Genomic DNA, 19,704 nt, shown 5'->3' with positions numbered 1-19,704 from the left:
ATCTATACTAAACGCTGCTGCCAGAATCACTCTACTCTTTCCTAAATCTGTCTCAGCGCCTTCCCTGCTGAAATCACTCTCCTGTCTTCCTATCAAATCCCGTATCACGCACTCAATTCTCCTCCTCACTTTTAAAGCTTTACATTCTTCTGCCCCTCCTTACATCTCAGCCCTAATATCTCGTTATGCACCATCCCGACTCTTGCGTTCTTCTCAACGATGTCTTCTTTCTACCCCCTTTGTATCTAAAGCTCTCTCCCGCCTTAAACCTTTCTCACTTTCTGCCCCACACCTCTGGAATGCCCTTCCCCTCAATACCCGACTAGCACCCTCTCTATCCACCTTTAAGACCCACCTTAAGTCACACTTGCTTAAAGAAGCATATGAATAGCACTGGATAATCCTGGACACATGACACATAAAGCTTGGTCCCCTGCAGACGCACTTACTAGTATTCCCTCCTACTGTCTCTGTACATTCTCCCTACCTACCAATTAGACTGTAAGCTCCTCGGAGCAGGGACTCCTCTTCCTTAATGTTACTTTTATGTCTAAAGCACTTATTCCCATGACCTGTTATTTATATTATCTGTTATTTATATGATATGAGTGAAAACAGAAAAGACTTGCGCTCATATGTGGTCTGTGATGTAAATAGTGACTTAGAAATGAGTTATACAATACAACCTGATGGTAAGGTTGGGGTTTTGTGCTGCTGATCAGTGGGAATGGCTCAAACACCAGGCTACATAGAAACAAAAAGAGAACAGCGCAAAAAAACCATTGTGTAGTATATTAAGATAATTATTTATAATGTGAGGGTGAGTATTGCACGTACATCAAAAAAAAGGGTTAATAGCATGACATGTTAGGGACATGTTACCACTCGGCAGGCACAGCAGGATGCAGACACCGGTTATTAGACGTCCTCCCTCAAGATGCTGGTATCCGGATTCAGAATATGCAGCTCAGCGTTGGGGAACCTTCCCGTGTCTTCACGGAGCTCTCAGCAATTGTTCTCAAGGGTTGATCGCCACGTTTCTTCCTGGTTAGTCCACGTTGGCGTGTGACGTCATCCGTCAGCGTCTCTCGGTCGCGTCTTTGATGCGTCACTCCTTAGCGATAAGCAATCGAGCGGTAAAGCAAGTCCCGGACAAGTCCCACAATAAAACAGATGTTCAAGTATAAAGCCGCAATGGGGATATGAGTAAAAAATGAAGGAACGCGCCCTCTCCTACGCGTTTCGTACTTCCGTACTTCGTCAGGGAAGCTAACATGTCATGCTATTAACCCTTTTTTTTGATGTACGTGCAATACTCACCCTCACATTATAAATAATTATCTTAATATACTACACAATGGTTTTTTTGCGCTGTTCTCTTTTTGTTTCTATTTATATGATATGTATTTCTATTGTGAAGCGCTATGTACATTTATGGCGCTATATAAATAAAGACATACAATACAATATTCGGATACAGCGCCTCCACCTGTAAGGGTTCCCAACAGGGTGGGATGGTCCTCTTACAGGAACAATAATAATAATAATAATGCACTATAACTAATAACCTTGGTACTCTGTACCACACAGTAATATGCAAAAAAAAAGCTGTGTGTGCTGTGCACGCGCATAGTAAGTGAAACTTCTTTGTGTGTTGTCAGCAACATATAAAGTAACAATAATATTATTACTGCTTAGAGTATGAGTAAATTTGATTGGCGGGGTCATGTTTATTGGCAGCCGTACCAGCATCATGGGTGCGGGAGCTCACGGGGGGGGGGAGGAATAAGCACATCATTCAGGGGCGGTGTTCATACATCACTGGGGTGTGCGTGCATGTGTCAGCGCGCGTGCGTCAGAGTGCGCGCATGCGTCAGAGTGCGCGCGTGCGTCAGAGTGCGCACGTGCGCGTCAGAGTGTGCGTGCGCATCAGAGTGTGCGTGCGCGTCAGAGTGTGCGCGTCACGTATGCGTCAGAGTGTGCGTGCGCGTCAGGGTGTGCGTGTGCGTCAGAGTGTGCGTGCGCGTCAGAGTGTGCGTGCGCATCAGAGTGTGCGTGCGCGTCACGTGTGCGTCAGAGTGTACGTGCGCGTCAGTGTGCGTGGGCGTCAGTGTGCGTGCGCATGCGTCAGTGTGTGTATGTGTTTATTGGCAGCAGTACCAGCATCAGAATGTTGAGCGGGTGCGTGAGCTCACGGAGGGGAAGGAATAGGCACATCTTTCAGGGGCGGTGTTCGGTACATCACTGGGGCGTGTGTGCGTGTGTCAGTGTGCGTGTGTCAGAGTGTGTGTGTGCGTGCGTCAGTGTGTGTGCGTGTGTCAGAGTGTGTGTGTGTCAGAGTGTGCGCGTGTGTGCGTGCTTCAGTGTGTGCGTGCGTCAGAGTGTGTGCGTGCGTCAGAGTAAGTGTGTGTGTGTGTCAGTCAGTGTGTGTGTGTGTGTGTGTGTGTGTGTGTGTCAGTCAGTGTGTTTGTATCAGTCAGTGTGTTTGTCAGTCAGTGTGTTTGTGTGTGTGTGTGTGTATGTGTCAGTCAATGTGTGTATGTGTCAGTCAATGTGTGTGTATGTCAGTGTGTGTGTATGTCAGTGTGTGTGTGTGTGTGTGTGTGTGTGTGTGTGTGTGTGTGTGTGTGTCAGTCAGTGTGTGCGTGTGTGTCAGTCAGTGTGTGTGTGTGTGTCAGTCAGTGTGTGTGTGTGTGTGTGTGTGTGTGTGTCAGTCAGTGTGTGTGTGTGTCAGTCAGTGTGTTTGTGTCAGTCAGTGTGTTTGTGTGTGTGTATGTCAGTCAGTGTGTGTGTATGTCAGTGTGTGTGTGTATGTATGTCAGTGTGTGTATGTCTCTCAGTGTGTGTGTGTCAGTGTATGTGTATCTCTCTGTGTGTACACACCGTATGTCTCTCTGTCTGTGTCCTGCCCCCTCTCTCTCCTGACTCCCACCACCCCCGGCGGAGCTCCGGACCTGGGGGGCTCAGTCTGAGTCTTCTGAGCAGACCCCCCCTCCCCCGGCGGCGCGCTCAAACCCCCCCAGTCCCAGTTACCGGAGGAGGCGACAGGGCACAGTGTGGGGGGAATGGCAGCGCTGGACTATAGCCGCACAGAGCTTGGCGGCAGCTGAGCAGCGCCCCTTGCTGCCCAGCGGCGCATGCGCAGGCCGCAGCCAATCATTGCTCAGCCGGTGGAGTGGGCGGAAGAGAAGCTGGCATGATGGGGCAGCATGGCAGCGGGCAGGTAACGGAGGCCGTTAGGAGCGGCGCCGGCGCCAGCCTCCCTCCTCCTGTCCATCGGCATGGCAGCGGGCGGGGAACGGCGCCGCTGCCAGCCACTTCTGCGCATGCGTGGCTTTCCTCTGCGTCCCCATGACTACTGCGCATGCGCGGCATGGCAGCGGACGTATGGGGGGAGCAGGGGCCATTAGGAGCGGCTGATGTCAGTTTTGGGGTCAGGCTGAGCCAGAACACAGCCCGGCCTCAACTTCCAGCACTGACGTCACATCCATTTCATTTCTGTCTCCACAATCCATTTTTGCCCCAGTTCGAATGAGGTGCCACTAAAGAAGTTTCACTTCAATAACCATATGTATAGAAGTTCACCACCCCACACATCAACATAGGTGTCCCCCAAAGTACCTAGGTGCTGGGCACCAATTCCCTGATGTCCCTTATGTCCAGGCCCACCCAATGTGTTGGAGATAGCGCTATCCTGTGGAGTGTTAGTGCACTACTATAGGTACCTGCCCGGGGCTCCGGCACCCGGGTACAGCAAGATAACTGAATGGGAGCCGCTTGATCCGACGTGCCGTCCGCCTACGCGCGGGGTGAATTCCGGCGTGGATAATATCACCGTACCGTCTATACCTTGGGGCTGGTCCGTCTCCAGCCCGCAGGCCACAGTCACTGCGTGGCGTTGTCCTCCGTGAAGTCTCTATCTAGAGGGGGTCTGAGCCCAGACCCAGTGATCAGGCTGCGCGCCGATCAGTGGTTCCTTGGGCTAATCAAACAGCTAAAGGGGAAGATCTCCTTAAGGCCTGTCCCTGAAGTAACCACAAGCTGGGGCAAGGATAATAGTTATCTGGAGCCTATGGGGGTGACTAGCCTAGTGCAAGGGGCTACTGCTCCCCTGCACCCTCACTTACCCAGTTCCCAGCTTCAACTGTCACTCTTCAAAACTGTCTTCATCTCACAGCTTCACTGGTTGCCTAGCAACATGTAAACTGCAGCCTCTGAAGCTGCTATACTCCTATCTATCTAATTGCAGCCGCCCTGTTGGCTACGCTGCAGCATGTGACAATCCCATGAGGGATACCGGGGCTACATATACAAACAAATAAACATCCTATCCCTCTGTACGGGCTGGGAGGATAAGCCTCTTTCCAACCTATAACCCCCAAAGTCCAAAGAGATAGCTGTACAGTAAGTAAGGGCCCTTTGTGGCAGTCTCTGGGTCTGGGTTGGTGTCCGCTGTGCACGGGAATAGAGGTCTAGTTCCTGGTGTCTTGTCAGCACAAGTGGAATGATGGTAGAGCACGCACTCAAACAAACAGGTGATAGTGGGGTACTTAACCGCCAGTGCGCTGGTTCTGGGGAGCTCCTGGTGTAACAAATAGATCCAGTGAAGAAGAAGAATCAGGCACACGGTCTTAACCCCTTTGCGGTCCAATTAATTTTCACTAAGTGCGCCAGCCTGTCTAATTTAATTTTCGGAAAAAACAAACAAACACATACAGCTCAACCTGTTATAGCACGATCCGCTTATAACACGATCCGCTTATAGCACGATCCGCTTATAGCACGATCCGCTTATAACACGATCCGCTTATAACACGATCCGCTTATAACGCGGGTTGAGCGTTATTATTATAATATTGATCGAATATTAAAAAAAATTAAAAATTTGCACAAACACACTGCGCACACACACTGCGCACACACACACTGCGCCCACTCAGCACACTACGCCCACTCACAGCACACTGTGCCAACTCACTGCACCCACTCACAGCACACTTCACCCACTCACAGCGCCCACTCACAGTACACTGCACCCACTCACAGCACACTGCACCCACTCACAGCACACTGCACCCACTCACAGCACACTGCACCCACTCACAGAATGCTACACCCACTCACAGCACACTGCACACACTCACAGCACACTGCACACACTCACAGCACACTCACTGCACACACTCACAGCACACTCACTGCACACAGTCACAGCACACTGCACACACTCACAGTACACCGTGCACACTCACAGCACACTGCACACACTCACAGCACACTCACTGCACACTGCACACACTCACAGCACACTCACTGCACACGCTAACAGCACACTCACTGCACACACTCACAGCACACACTCACAGCACACTCACTGCACACATTCACAGAACACTCACAGCACACTGCACACACTCACAGCACACTCACAGCACACTGCACACACTTACAGCACACTGCACACACTCACAGCACACTCACAGCACACTGCACACACTTACAGCACACTCACAGCACACTGCACACACTCACAGCACACTCACTGCATACACTCACTGCACACACCACACTCACATGGGGGGGAGGGGGGTCAGTGAGGCTGCCGGAGTGCAGGGCTGCTGATGGGGATCGTGCTGGGCTTGGGGGGAGGGGGGTATCGTGCTGGGCTTGGGGGGGGGTCAGTGAGGCTGCCGGAGTGCGGGGCTGCTGATGGGTATCGTGCTGGGCTTGGGGGGGGGGGGGGTCAGTAAGGCAGCTGGGAGAAGTGCAAATGGAAACATGAACGAAACGGAAATGCAAATGGAACGGGGAAATCCGACATTGGACCGCAAGTACTAAAATATTTTTTCGGATATATTCCGACATTCGACCAGAAAGTTTTAATCATCAATGAAAAGGGGGGTTTATTGTGCCAAGGAATCCAACGCTTCGGCAGTAATACGGCCTTTCTCAAGGTGTAGTCTTGTCAGCACAAACCTTCTGTGCGCAAGTGATCAATTCGTGCGAGTCTCTTCTGGCAACACAGTTGTAACTGTGCTCAAGAGTCTCCTTTGCAGTTTCCAGCAGGTGGCTTTTCTACATGTCTGATTAGCCAGATGGAGACTGGTTAATTGTCTATAGCTGCAATTAACCTTTTCCTGCTGGATTCCTCATACCACTACAGGCTTTCTATTGAAGCCTCCTTTAGACAGGGTTCATATGTTTGGACTTTGGACTTTTTGCTCATTTGGAGGGCATATTAGAGTGCTGCACCAGTGGTGTTTTTGTTTAGATTTAAAATGTGTCACTTGTAATATATTGTAATATCATATATTGTAATATATTGTAGATTATTAGACACTGAGTGGGCTCACTCAGGTTCTGCCTCTCCCCCTAATTACCATATAATGTATGACGTCAGTGTAAGGCTATAAATAGCCCCACCCTATGTTGTAGAAGCATGTTCCTCAGAGTTCTGACTGGGGTTCTCACTAGTTTTTTCTGTCACTGTTGATTGTTTTCCAGTTTAGTAACACTCCCCAATTATTAGCCAGCGCTCATTAATCTCAGCAAAGTTTACAGCTCCCGCGTCAGGTGGGCCAATAGGAAGCCGCACCGTAGGACATCACGTCTTCCTATTGGCCCGCATAGCACGGGACCTTTGAAACTCCGCCATTACTTGAACCCTGCTGGTTTAGCGGAGCGGCTACCGGCGCCCCCTACAGAGGTAAGTATCTCCGGAAGCCGGGGTTTTCCAGAACCGAAATGAATGGGGCTTAGTACCGGAGACCCCCTGCTTCAATCCTGTGTTATAAATAAAAAAGGCTGCCTTGTCCTCATAGGGTTCCCCACTGTAACCCGTACGCCCTATTGAATCGGCCCAATTAGCCAGTTTATTTCTCACATCACTGTCTCCCTGCAAGCTATTCCACTAAATCCACGGTGGATAATATCTCTAAAGTTATTATACTTTGCCACATGTTTTGTGAGTGTCTCTGTGAACTGGGTTTTTGGACGGCTCTTCAATTAACACACTTTATGCTATAAAAGTTCCTGGCGCCCATTTCTATACTGCACTTTCATCCACGCCCAGCCAGCACTGGACGGCTGAGAGACAGAGTACTTACTTTATGGAACAGGATGCTGTCCTGCGCTCAGGTATATAGTCTAAGCACCCGTAGGTGTCAATGTGTGCCAAATGAGAGCGGAGTATGAAGGGCAGATGCGGACCACTGAACAATCAGGGCTGGGAGGGAAATCCCTTACCTCTATGTGCTCCTCGATCTGGGTCCTGCTTTCTTCTATCCCCCATTTCTCCCGCGTGCGTCCGTAGATAGAATATGAGCTGGAGTGAAAGAGAGTCCGGCGCTACTGCGAGCGGCACAAATCCATGCGACTTCCGGTTTGCAATAGAAATTTTTTTAATCCAACGAAACACACATAGAACCCAGGTTACACCTCAACCTCCCCCTCAACGCGTTTCGCGCTATGGAACAGCGCTTCGTCTTGGAATAGGGAGGTGAGGTCCAACCCCAAACATTAAAAATGAAAAAGCCCGCGAAAACGGGCTGATTGACCCGACGTCAATCACATGCTGCGTTCCTCCACTCGTTCCTCTGAACGCCTCTGGAGGAAGTCTCACACTCTCGCAGACTTCCTTCACTACAAATTTATGCTATCCTGTTTCAACTCTGCCCTCTCGCAAGCTAAACAAGCCTACTTTTCTGCACTAATCAACATGCACAAGTCTAACCCACACCGACTGTTCTCTGTCTTTGATACTCTACTCAAACCACCCTCAGCTGCCTCTCCTTCCTCCATCTCCGCTCAGGACTTTGCTGACTATTTTAAGGAAAAGGTGGAATTCATACGGCAGAACATCCCTTCTGTTTCTTCCTCCCATCCTACACCTCTTCCTAAATCTCCTCCTGCCTTCCTTGACTCTTTTTCCACTGTCTCAGAGGAGGATGTGTCGCTGTTGATCGCCTCTTCTCCCTCTACCACTTGCCCTCTTGACCCCATTCCCTCCCATCTCCTAAAACCTCTAGCTCCTACTATAATCCCTACGCTCACACACATTTTTAACTCCTCCCTCTGCTCTGGAACCTTTCCATCCTCCTTCAAACATGCAACAGTCATACCATTACTCAAAAACAGCAAGCTTGACCCTACCTGTCTTCCTAACTATCGACCTGTCTCCCTCCTGCCTTTTGCCTCTAAACTCCTTGAACGTCTTCTATTCGCTCGCTTGCTCCATTTTCTCAACACCTATTCTCTCCTAGACCCTCTACAATCTGGCTTCCGCACTGCTCACTCCACGGAAACAGACCTCACTAAAATAACTGACGACCTCCATGCTGCCAAAGACAGAGGTCATTACACTCTGCTCATATTACTCGACCTCTCTGCAGCATTTGACACAGTGGACCACCCTCTTCTCCTCCACATTCTTCATACTCTAGGTATTCGGAACAAAGCTCTATCCTGGATCTCATCCTACCTCTCCCATCGTACTTTTAGTGTCTCTTCTGCTAACACCTCCTCCTCCTCTATTGATCTCTCTGTGGGGGTACCACAGGGCTCTGTCCTAGGACATCTTCTCTTTTCTCTGTACACACTCTCTCTAGGTGACCTAATAACATCTTTTGGGTTTAAATATCACCTCTATGCCGACGACACACAAATATACTTTTCAACACCTGACCTTACACCTGCTGTACAAACCAAAGTTTCTGAATGTCTCTGCTATATCATCCTGGATGGCCCTCCGACGCCTTAAACTCAACATGGCTAAAACAGAGCTCCTCATACTTCCTCCCAAACCTGGCCCTACTACCTCCTTCCACATTACTGTTGGAACTACAATCATTCACCCAGTAGCCCAAGCACGCTGCCTAGGGGTCACACTCGACTCCTCTCTCACATTCGCCCCTCACATTCAAAACATTTCTAAAACTTGTCGCTTTTTCCTCCGCAATATAACAAAGATACGCCCTTTCCTCTGTTGCTCGACTGCTAAAACTCTGACTCAGGCCCTCATTCTCTCCCGTCTTGATTACTGTAACCTCCTGCTGTCCGGCCTTCCTGCCTCTCACCTGTTTCCCCTACAATCTATCCTAAACGGCTGGCTTCCGATCAAATCCCGCGTCTCACACTCCATTCTTGTCCTCACTTTTAAAGCTTTACACTCTTCTGCCCCTCCTTACATCTCTGCCCTAATTTCTCATTATGCACCATCCAGACTCTTGCGGTCTTCTCAAGGATGTCTTCTTTCTACCCCCTTTGTATCTAAAGCCCTCTCCTGCCTTAAACCTTTTTCACTGACTGCCCCACACCTCTGGAATGCCCTTCCCCTCAGTACCCGACTTGCACCCTCTCTTTTAAGACCCACCTTAAGACACACTTGCTTAAAGAAGCATATGAATAGCACTGTGGATATTCTGAACACATGATATATAAGCTTGGCCCCCTGCAGATGCACTTACCAGAACTCCCTCCTACTGTCTCTGTAAGTTCTCCCTACCTACCAATTAGACTGTAAGCTCCTCGGGGCAGGGAATCCTCTTCCTTAATGTTACTTTTATGTCTAAAGCACTTATTCCCATGATCTGTTATTTATATTATCTGTTATTTATTTGATTACCACATGTATTACTACTGTGAAGCGCTATGTACATTAATGGCGCTATATAAATAAAGACATACAATACACATTAACATGTTGAAAGAGTACAGTGCACAGAGTTTGGGAACAGTGATGGCAATTTGTAGCCCACTGCTGGAGGATCCAGCGAGCAATGCTCTGCTTGATCTCCTAGGGGAGGCTAGGCAGGGAAACACTGTGGAACAGGTGGAGATAGGGGGGCAGTTAAGTGCTAGGCAGAAGGGAGAAGCCAGAGACATGCAAGCAAAGTATAGGGCTCTCTTTACTGACATGCCAGGGAAAACACACCTCACATAATACCCAGTGGACACAGGGGACCTGCGACCTCTGCATAAGCACACTTATAGAGTGTCAGCAGAGGTCAAGACCCGTATGGAGAGGGAGATAGAGGAGATGCTGACCCTAGGAGTAATTACTCCGTCCCAGAGCCCTTGGGCAAGTCCGGTAGTCCTAGTGCCTAAGAAGGACAAGACCACCCGGTTTTGTTTGGACTACCGCTTGCTCAACGCTGGGACGGTTTCAGATACCTATCCAATGCCCCGCATGGATGAGTTACTGGATGAACTCGCGGGGGCAAAGTATCTGACCACCATGGATTTGAGCAAAGGCTATTGGCAAATCCCATTGACCCTGGAGGCTAGGGAGAAGTCAGCATTTATCACCCAAATTGGCCTTTATGAATTCTTGGTGATGCCATGTGGAATGAAAAATGCCCCGGCTACCTTCCAACGCCTGGTCAATCGTTTACTGGAGGGGATGCAGATCTATGCCAGGGCTTACCTAGATGACATTGCTGTCTTTAGTAACTCCTGGGAATCCCACTTAGGACATGTAGCTGCGGTGTTAGCTAGGATTAGAGAAGCTGGGCTTACCTTGAAGCCTACCAAGTGTATGGTAGGGATGGCAGAGGTCCTGTACTTAGGGCACAGGGTGGGTGGAGGGCACCTCAAACCAGCGCCAGCCAAGGTAGAAGCCATAGTCCAGTGGCCTGTTCCAAAAACCAAGAAACAGGTCATGGCATTTTTGGGCACCGCAGGGTACTATAGGAAGTTTGTCCCACAGTACAGCACCATGGCCAAACCCCTGACTGACCTGACTAGGAAGCAACTGCCTGTGCTTATTACCTGGACTCCTGCCTGTGAAAGTGTGTTTCAGGCATTGAAAACTGCTCTTGCTGGGGCCCCCATACTGGCAGCCCCGGATTACACCAAACATTTTCTCATACAGACTGATGCCTCGGACTTTGGCATTGGGGCTGTGTTGAGCCAGGTGGGGGAAGGCAGCAGAGAGCACCCCGTGGTGTACCTCAGCCGCAAACTGCTCCCCAGGGAGGTGGCATATGCCACCATTGAGAAAGAATGCTTGGCCATTGTGTGGGCACTCAGAAAGCTCCAACCTTATGTGTATGGGCGGGCTTTCACGGTCATCACCGACCACAACCCCCTGAGTTGGCTACAGAGGGCATCAGGGGTGAATGCCAAGCTACTAAGGTGGAGCTTGGCCCTGCAAGAATTCGATTCAAATTCACTATCCAACAAGGGTAGTGAAAACAGCAATGCTGATGGACTTTCTCGTCAGGACTATCCCTCTGAGACTGAGTTCATTAATGGTGGCATCAGTGACTCACTCCCCGTGAGGGCCAGTGGGCCACAGGTCACCCCTTAAGAAGGGGAGGTGTAGAGGGAGAGGGGAATTGGCCCGGTATTAAAGGGGTTGCACCCCATATGGCCACCCCCTGACCTCACCAGGGAGGCAAGGGGTTAACTGGACTGCGGTCCAGGAGTGTGGTTTTTACCTTGCTGCAGCATCCAAATGTGTATTCCCCTGTTATAATGTGTTACCACCATGTCAGTGTCTGCACCACACACACTAGGATCCATCCGGAAGGAGATGGATTAATAGTTAGAAAGTGATTATAGCCCTTTGTTCCATGTTCCCGCCTTTTCAGGCTCCATTTTGCAGTGTCCCCTAGGTCGCCATTGCAGCCCCATTCATCCCAATGGCGGATCTGGCGTTTTTGGCTCGTTTCCATCGAAGACAAGCAGGTGGTGTCCGAGAAGAGGAGCGGCGGTTTCCCATTGTAAGTCAATGGAGCCATTGACTTCAATGGGGATTCCTCGACGCCGACCTCCAGGAATGGGTTGGCAGCCATCCAAACCGCAGTAGCAGATACAATGTCTGAAAAAGAGCTTTCATCACTATTAGGTCAAGGTCAACGACAATTGGCGTGGGAATCCTAAGTTCTAGGGCACCCAGAAATAAAATTCTTTTTGCCCCTAGCTCTTAGGCAACCCCCCACTCGACCACCACCAGGTCCAAGAATCCAGGACCCCCAGAAAGGGTCGCGCCATTGACTCCAATGGCGGAGGGAAGAGCAGCGCGAGAAAACGGCTAAGTCCGAAACCATGAAAGGTGGAAGCCCATATCTCCGGTTCTGGGAGGACCAGAGGTCTGACATTTGGGTCGCATGTAGTCACAGTTCCGGCATGACTGCATGACCATTCCCAACCCTCTCCGACCAACCAGACGGAGTGTGGGCAACTGTAAAGATTGGTCATTTTCCCCATAGACTTCAATGGCGGCGTTACTCGATTGAAAGGCTATGGCGGAGAAGCCCTATAGACTTCAATGGCGGAGTTGCCCCATTGAAAGACTATAGCGGCGGAACCCATTGACTTCAACGGCGGAGTTGTCCATTGGAAGCCTATGGTAGCGGAGCCCGTTGATGTCAATGGGAAAAGAGTGAAAAGCAGAGATTCATTTTGAAAGCAGAGAATCCTGTGTTAAAGTACAAAAAGTTTTAAACTACTTTTGTGTATCTCTGGTCTGGAAGGTCGCAGCGGGCTGAAACTTGGCCACCACGAAGAGTCACTCCTGGCATGAGGGACTGGGCCATTTCAACCTTCTCGGCCCAACAGAACGGATTATTTTAATATGTCTTAATATTGAAAACTGTATTGGGTTTCAAAGCGGGGATAAAAGCCCGCGAAAATTCCTGCAATCTGTGGAATGTAAATGCTCAGAGGAGCGACCTAATGTCTACAACAGACCCCCTGGTCAAAGGTTCAGCCACTCTTGCTGTATACATTAGGGCGGAGAAATGCAGGTCTTGAGTAGTTTGTAAGTGCCATAACTCACACCTACAAACATAGAGTTTCCTGACCAGATCCCCCATCTGGTAGACAGGCCAGTGCCCTGACTTTGGTGTGGGGCTACAGTAATGAGGCCCCCAGTACGCATGTGCCAACTAGCTGGGGGCATGGGTTATCAATGTTCCCACGTTAGAGATTGGGTGCAGGTAATTGTTCTCCAATAGCCTGCACTCAATTATAGGTATAGGAGTGAAATTATATATAAAGTGGTGTCAGCCTATATCCTTTGTCATCATTTTTACCAACTGATTGATGCCTGATTGCTGTTGAATTGCTAATCGAGTTTCCTGATTGCTTCTTCATACGAACCCCCTAAGTGTTATCTTCTTGTCTGTTATTTGTACTATCTGCTGTGTTCACCTATCTAAGGAATAAATTCTCTTTATTATATCTAAGCCGTGTTCAGTTCAACCCAGTTATTTGGTGTATATTATATCCTATCACAAGTTCCCGTGACACTGGGCCCAAGTGCATAAGTTGGAGCCTAGCTTCTTAAGACTTGTGCAGGGGTACTGCCCGGCCACATAAGTTGGCACTTTCAGCCCTTCGGGGGAATTTATCATAAGCCCAACCACATAAGGTAACATCTCAGTTCTTGGCGTTTCCCATCACTCTTAGGCTGCGCTTATAGTGTCGGTGACAGCGACGCAATGTCGCAGCAAAACAAATGCATTGTGCGCTTATAGTAAGCGCGGAGCGACGGGTAGGTCGCGATCGCTGGAAATCATCTCTATTTGATTTTCCAACAACCGTCGCCGGCACTATAAGCGTAGCCTTAGAATTTTGCTAGTATATCCAAGTTTTATATATATTCATTATATTATGCATTTATATCTGTGTGTCATAACAGCGTTGATGCCCCTGACGAAGTGACTGAGTGCCATGAAACGCGGAGGGGGGGTTTATACACTGTGGTGATCACATATGTGGACTTGGTAAAGGTACATCTTGGTATTATTGCCATCCAAGTGTTTGTATGGACTTTGGAGAGACTTTCCATCTTAGCGCTATTGCGCAGTGTGCTACAGGGATTTATATGACATACCACACACCATATACGGACGCATACAGGTGCAGCCATTTACTATTGGGGTTCAAGGCCCTAACTATCTTATTAGGCTCTAACCGATCAGGAGTTAATTAGGAATACATTCCTATTGTGGTTATATATTTAACACCATATAGACTTGACTACCCACCCACTTTTTAATGGGTTATTTTAAGTAATTTTCATCATCATGCAAATTTAAATAAAACTTTATTGTTTTTTGGCCAATTGGCTTTTATTAGTATTCTATTACCTCACTTTCCTACCTCCCTGAACTGGCCCAGGCTAGCTCTCAGCTTCCTGACTTTGTCTGTGGGTAAGCGCGATTCTCTCATCAACGTGTCCATCTCAATGCCTAGGCACGATAATATTCCTGTTGGGCCTTCAGTTTTTTCCTTTGCTATCGGAACCCCCTTGATCATGCATGAGCCCTTCTGTATTTTTGAGTAGCCCTTCACACAGGGGACAATTGGGGGCACCCACTAGTAGGAAATTGTCTCGATAATGCGCGATCGTGCTAGTTCCTGTCTTACTGACTATGAACCAATGCAAAAATGTGCGGAATGCCTCAAATTAAGCACTTGATATGATGCAACCCATAGGGAGACATTGTAATATCCCCATTCTAATTTGCAACCTGTGAATCTGAAACTGCTGGGGGCCAAGGGTAGCAGCCGAGAAGCTGATTCTATGTCGCCATAAGAGCGCCCTCACCATATGGTTTTATGATGCCTATGGCGCTGTCAAATGACTGGTATTGGACCCTACATACTTCCTGGTCTATGGCATCATTAATTACCAATCACCCTTGTGGACAGGACAGGTGCTGTATGAGTGAATTTTCCTGGTTCTTTTTTTAGAGACAATGCCCAAGAGGGAAATGATCAGCTGGAGAATGGGCCCGTCTTGCGCCTCAGCTTTAGCTCTTTGCCCAGTTTTACCCTGTCTAACTGCAGCTGATTTTGAGTTGTTATTCACATGGCTTTTCCTTATTACCCCCTGCAATGGGATGTTGAAACCTTCCCTAAACCCCTCTTCTAGGGACATTGTTTTCTCACGGTAGGGGTACCCTTGCAAGACAAAGATACGCACACACGAGAACAGATGCGCGCACTGTCACTGTAAACCAGGTCTTTTAACACATTTATATTTAAAGGATCGGTCACAAGGCAAAACAAGGCAGTGAAATAAAATGAGGTTTATTTGGCTAAGATCTCGGAAACACACACAAATACAAAATACAGAGAATATACAACCTTACTGGGGTTGAGATCTAGCCCTTTCCTAGTTGCAGGGCTCCTGCTGCAACAAAAGGCGTTACCCGGTCAGCTCCAGTTGGTTCCAGCCTGCTGGCAGGGCCTCTCAATGCGTCCCTGTGTAAATAGCCCTTTCACTCAGAAGAACATTTTAGAAGCCCGCCATCAGCTGCTTGTCTTCTTCAAATCTCCAACAGAAAAGAGAATGATCTGCTACACTGTTCTTCCTTATATAGGGATTCATGCCTATCTAATACACTGGCAGCCAATTAGAGCATGAATTGTGGTTGTGCATTCAATGATAGGAGGGGAACATTCAAAACTTGCCAATGGTAATCGTGCCTATGAGTTTGACATTCAGCAACTGTTTTCCTGGCTTGCCCCATACCTTCCGCAATGTCTAGCTGGAACAAAGGCTTTCTTCTCCAGATCTCCTGTCCCCGCCCTTCCCCCTCACCATGTGCAACAACCTGCATTTCTTTTGCTAGGCTAATCTACCTCTGGCTGCCTTTTGTCACCAAACTTTTTTTCCTCACAGGACAAACACAAAATGCAATGTAGTTTTAAAACAGCAAAACTAAAATTTGATCCCTAGAGCTTGCACTCTACTATTTGGACCTAAAATGTGGGGTCTTTGAACTTGGCTCTAAAACCAGTTCTAGGACAAAGCCCCCTACACCCAATACAGTAACAGTAACATCTGATCCCTAGAGCAGACACTCTAAAACTGGGATTTGCGTGCTGGGATTCTAGAACCTGCATTAGCGTACAAGCCTTCTAGACCCATCCCTAATACCTAGCTGGCAGGCAATACAGGTTAACCCAGTCTGCCCCCAAATATCCCCCTTTTTCTTCATGTTCCAGAAGTCTGCCCTGCAGCTATTTCTCATAAGGGGCCACCCATATAAGACAACCCACTTATAAGCTTGCACAGGCAGCTACAGGCCCATGAGTCAAAGGGAATACAACATAGAATGCCTTAACTGGCACACTGGGCTTACATAGTTAACCCCACACACACAGTTCCTAGCTTATAACCCTATGGGGGACAGTATAAGGGGAACAGAATTACAGGGCAACACGCTAAGGTACAATATTAGACCCAAGAGCTCACCCTCTCAGCCCTTGCCATACAGTTTCGGGGGCAGCCAGCCAGGCTCCACCTTTATTAATGAAGGCCGGCTACCCCCTACCGTCATACGCACACGCACACACAAATGAGTACAGATGTGCACACACAGGAGAACAGATGGGCACATACATACACACACACACGAGAACAGATGCACACAAACGAGAACAGATTGTCACGGTTGTGCTTGCCACAAACCTGGGTCGGACCGCGTGGCTGAGGTGGGGTTGTATAAGCACCGACCTTAGACCGCGCAGGCTGATCCGGATTGCGCAGTTCGTAGTCGTACGTAGCAGGGTCGGGACTGGAGAAGGCAGCATCATCAGTGGACAAGCCATGGTCAGGACTGGAGAGATCAGGGTAAACGTTATTCAAGCAGGAGTTCGGCAACAGGTAATCAGAAGTTCCCTGCCTCAGCTTAGGAGCGCGGATGTGGGTTCTGCGCGTGCGGCGCCCATGGCCCATGGTACTGGTCTCAGGAAAGGATAGGCAGACTGGAGTGGGCACACCGCCAAGCAGCACTGATAAACCAGTGCATCAGCGCAAGAGTCCAGAGCGGCCTGTGCAAGGAGAGAGAGAGCTACAGACCTCAGGGCTCGTAGATTGGCCTATGCTAAGGGTAGGACAGCAGACCACAGGAACAGGAAGCAGAAGGATACATGGGAGGTACTCCGCTTCAGCACAGGAACCAGGACACGGCCTCTGCTATGTAGAATGTGCAGCAGGCCCCAGGAACCAAATAGATAGGCTCTGCAGAGAAAGGACAGCAAGCCTCAGGAAACCTGGAGCTGAAGTCAACACTGGAGAGACCTCCGCTTCAGCACAGGAACAAGGACACGGCCACTGCTATGGAGAATGAGCAGCAAGCCCCATGTACCGGTAGATAGGCTCTTGCTGTGGAAGGATAGCAGGCCTCAGGGAACAGGGAGCTGAAGTCAACACTGGAGAGACCTCCGCTTCAGCACAGGAGACAGGAACAGGCCGCTGCGTGCGACTAGCAGCCGACCTCAGGAAACAGGGATCTGAAGTTAACATGAAGAATACTCCGCTTCAGCACAGGAAACAGGAACAGACCTCTGCGTGAACAAGGAAATAGAGCTAGAGAGATTAGAACACAACAGAGCCAAGCCTTAGGGCTTGTGGCAGAACACTTGTGACAACCAGGAAGGGTTATGCTCGGCAGGAAAGCATTGTGGGAAAGGTGTCTTTAAAGGTCAGTGAACCAATAGCAGAAGGGGTGTGTGGCAGCACTGCTTTAATGAATGAACACAGGGTGGAGCTGCAGCAAAGATCAGGAGCAGTGTTCCAGGGCTGCATAGGTCTGTAAGGCAAAGCAAACAGCAAACTAAGGTGCGGATCCGTTACAGAACCCCCCCCTCCCCCCCTTCACGTGAGACCTCCGGGCGAGTAAGACCACTCATAGAGTTGGGGGACCTGGAATTGTTCCTGAACTGTCTGGGATTGGGAGTAGAGTCATGGTCCAGAGACTCGTGGGCACTCCTTTGCGTATCCCCACCCCCCAGTGAGAAATGCGGCCAGACAGGGCCATCCATGGGCCTCGGGGACATTGAGTTCCTAAAGTTTTTTAGTCGGAAAGGGGATCCGTAAACGAGCAGTTCCTTGGTGAGTACTGTTCTGGGATATGAGAGTGGTGGTAGAGACAACATTGGTACATGGCTCGCCACGCGAAATGGCTTGGAAATCCAGGGCTGTGAAGAACCAGGGGTTTCCAGAGCAGAAATGGCAGAAGAACCCCCACTGGGAGCCCAGTCATTAGTAATGGGACCAGAGTTCATTATAAGCAGCATCGATGGTTGATCGAAAATACCAGGGCGACCTTCGGGACAGACAAAGTCTAGGCTGACCTCTGCATGTAGAAATTTGAAATGGTCTTCTCCTCCAGAAGTCTCCCAGGTAGTGGTCAGCGAGGGTATAGGGTGGGTGGGACCATTTCCAGGTATTGGTATGGAAGGTGACAAGGCAAGCAGTAAACCAGGCGTAGAGACCGAAATCTTGGGATACGTACAGAGTATTTCCAACACAGAGGAAATAACAGGGGCAACAGAAGGTTCCAAGGGGATAAACCATGGTTTAGCAGAGGCAGAGAAGCAATCAGCAGTGGAGCTCCCAAATACTGGGGAACCCTCAGTGGGAGATAGTATTGTCTGGGGAGTAGGAATAGGCTTTGGGGCTTTAATATCAGGAACTTGAGAATCAGGCAGAGCAAGGGTAGCGGCAGGAGGGGAGCTAACATCAGAAGCTAAAGTCTGTACTTCAGTGACAGGGACCTGAGAGACTACAAAAGCAGCAGCGAGTAGAGGAATCGACTCTGGAGCTGGAGGCTCTGAATCCATAACAGAAACATGTAGCAAAGCAGGGGTACTGATAGGAGAACTAGCGTCAGGAGCTGGTGCTTGAGAGTCAGTGACGGATAATGGGGGAGTAATGATGGGAGTTAAAGAGACAACAAGCGGCAAGTTGGAACCATGGAAACTCTTAATAGCAGAAACCTTAGGAGCAAAAGGAGTCTTATCCAAAACTGCAAGGGCCCTAACAGGGGTGCTTGTCATGACAAAAACATGAATAGGCGTGTTTACTAGTGCAAAAATTCTGATAACAGGACTCTTAGCCAGTGGTGAGGGTGTCTGGGTTTGACTAGTGAGAAAATCGGGTATAGTGATAAGTGACTTAGAATCAATCACTGAGGTTCTAGGTTTGCTGGACATGTGTGAGAAAGTACCCTTTAAGACAGGAGCTTTAATTTTTACCCCGAGTAACTCAACGGTTGCTGGGGCATATTTAGACGCAGTGCTGAGGGACCGAGGTTTAGCAAGGGCAGGAAAACTAAATAGTGCCGATTTAAACACCAGGACTAGTAATATAAGCAGGGTGGTCTCAGACTGTACTAAGGGAGTAACAACCGATATGCTGATCCCTGGAGTGTTTGCATGGGCAGAGAAATCAGGGGAACCAAAAGCAAGGACGGCCTCTATAGGAGGAGATTCTGAATCCGAAGGGAGGTTTTTACCTCTCCGTATCGGGACCGACAAGGCAAATTTCAGAGAGAGGGAAAACTGTGTGCAGGCTTCTAGCTAGCACATATGAAAAAGCCTCACTTTTGAGTGAAGGCAGTGTGTCAGCAAACATTCCTGAGAACACAACATGAACCTCAGGAGGGGCATAATGACCACTGTACACTTTTAACCCTAAGCTTTGAGAAGAGGAGAACACAGACAGTACAAGGGGGGTAATCATAACTGTACTGGTCTCTGAAGTGGGTATGTGGTAAGGAGTGTCTGGGAAACCAGAAATGACTGCAGATTCCACAACTATGCGCTGAAGCAGGGATCACCGCTCTCTGGGTGACAGGCTGGTTCAGCGAAATACCCGGGAGGTGGAACTCTGCGACCAAGCTTAGGGAAAAACCTGGTCCCTGAATACACTTAACTGGAACCAGAACTTTCGCCGAAGTT

The 19,704-nt window shown here is 49.1% G+C and overlaps 1 protein-coding gene across 1 annotated transcript in view; it reads right to left on the bottom strand.

Annotated features, from left to right (window-relative positions):
- The window catches only part of LOC142463912 (endoplasmic reticulum-Golgi intermediate compartment protein 3-like), a 102,716-nt gene extending 98,569 nt beyond the window's left edge, over positions 1-4,147 (bottom strand). Inside the window, exon 1 of the transcript XR_012787535.1 lies at positions 3,726-4,147. The gene's annotated coding sequence lies outside the window, so the exon portion shown is untranslated. The remainder of the gene's footprint in view (positions 1-3,725) is intronic.
- Between the last annotated feature and the right edge of the window lie 15,557 nt (positions 4,148-19,704).

This window comes from Ascaphus truei, chromosome 12 (genome assembly GCF_040206685.1).
Source record: "Ascaphus truei isolate aAscTru1 chromosome 12, aAscTru1.hap1, whole genome shotgun sequence".
NCBI lineage: Eukaryota > Metazoa > Chordata > Amphibia > Anura > Ascaphidae > Ascaphus > Ascaphus truei.
Note: the sequence above shows the minus strand (reverse complement) of the source record. Positions and strands in the feature narration are given on the sequence as shown.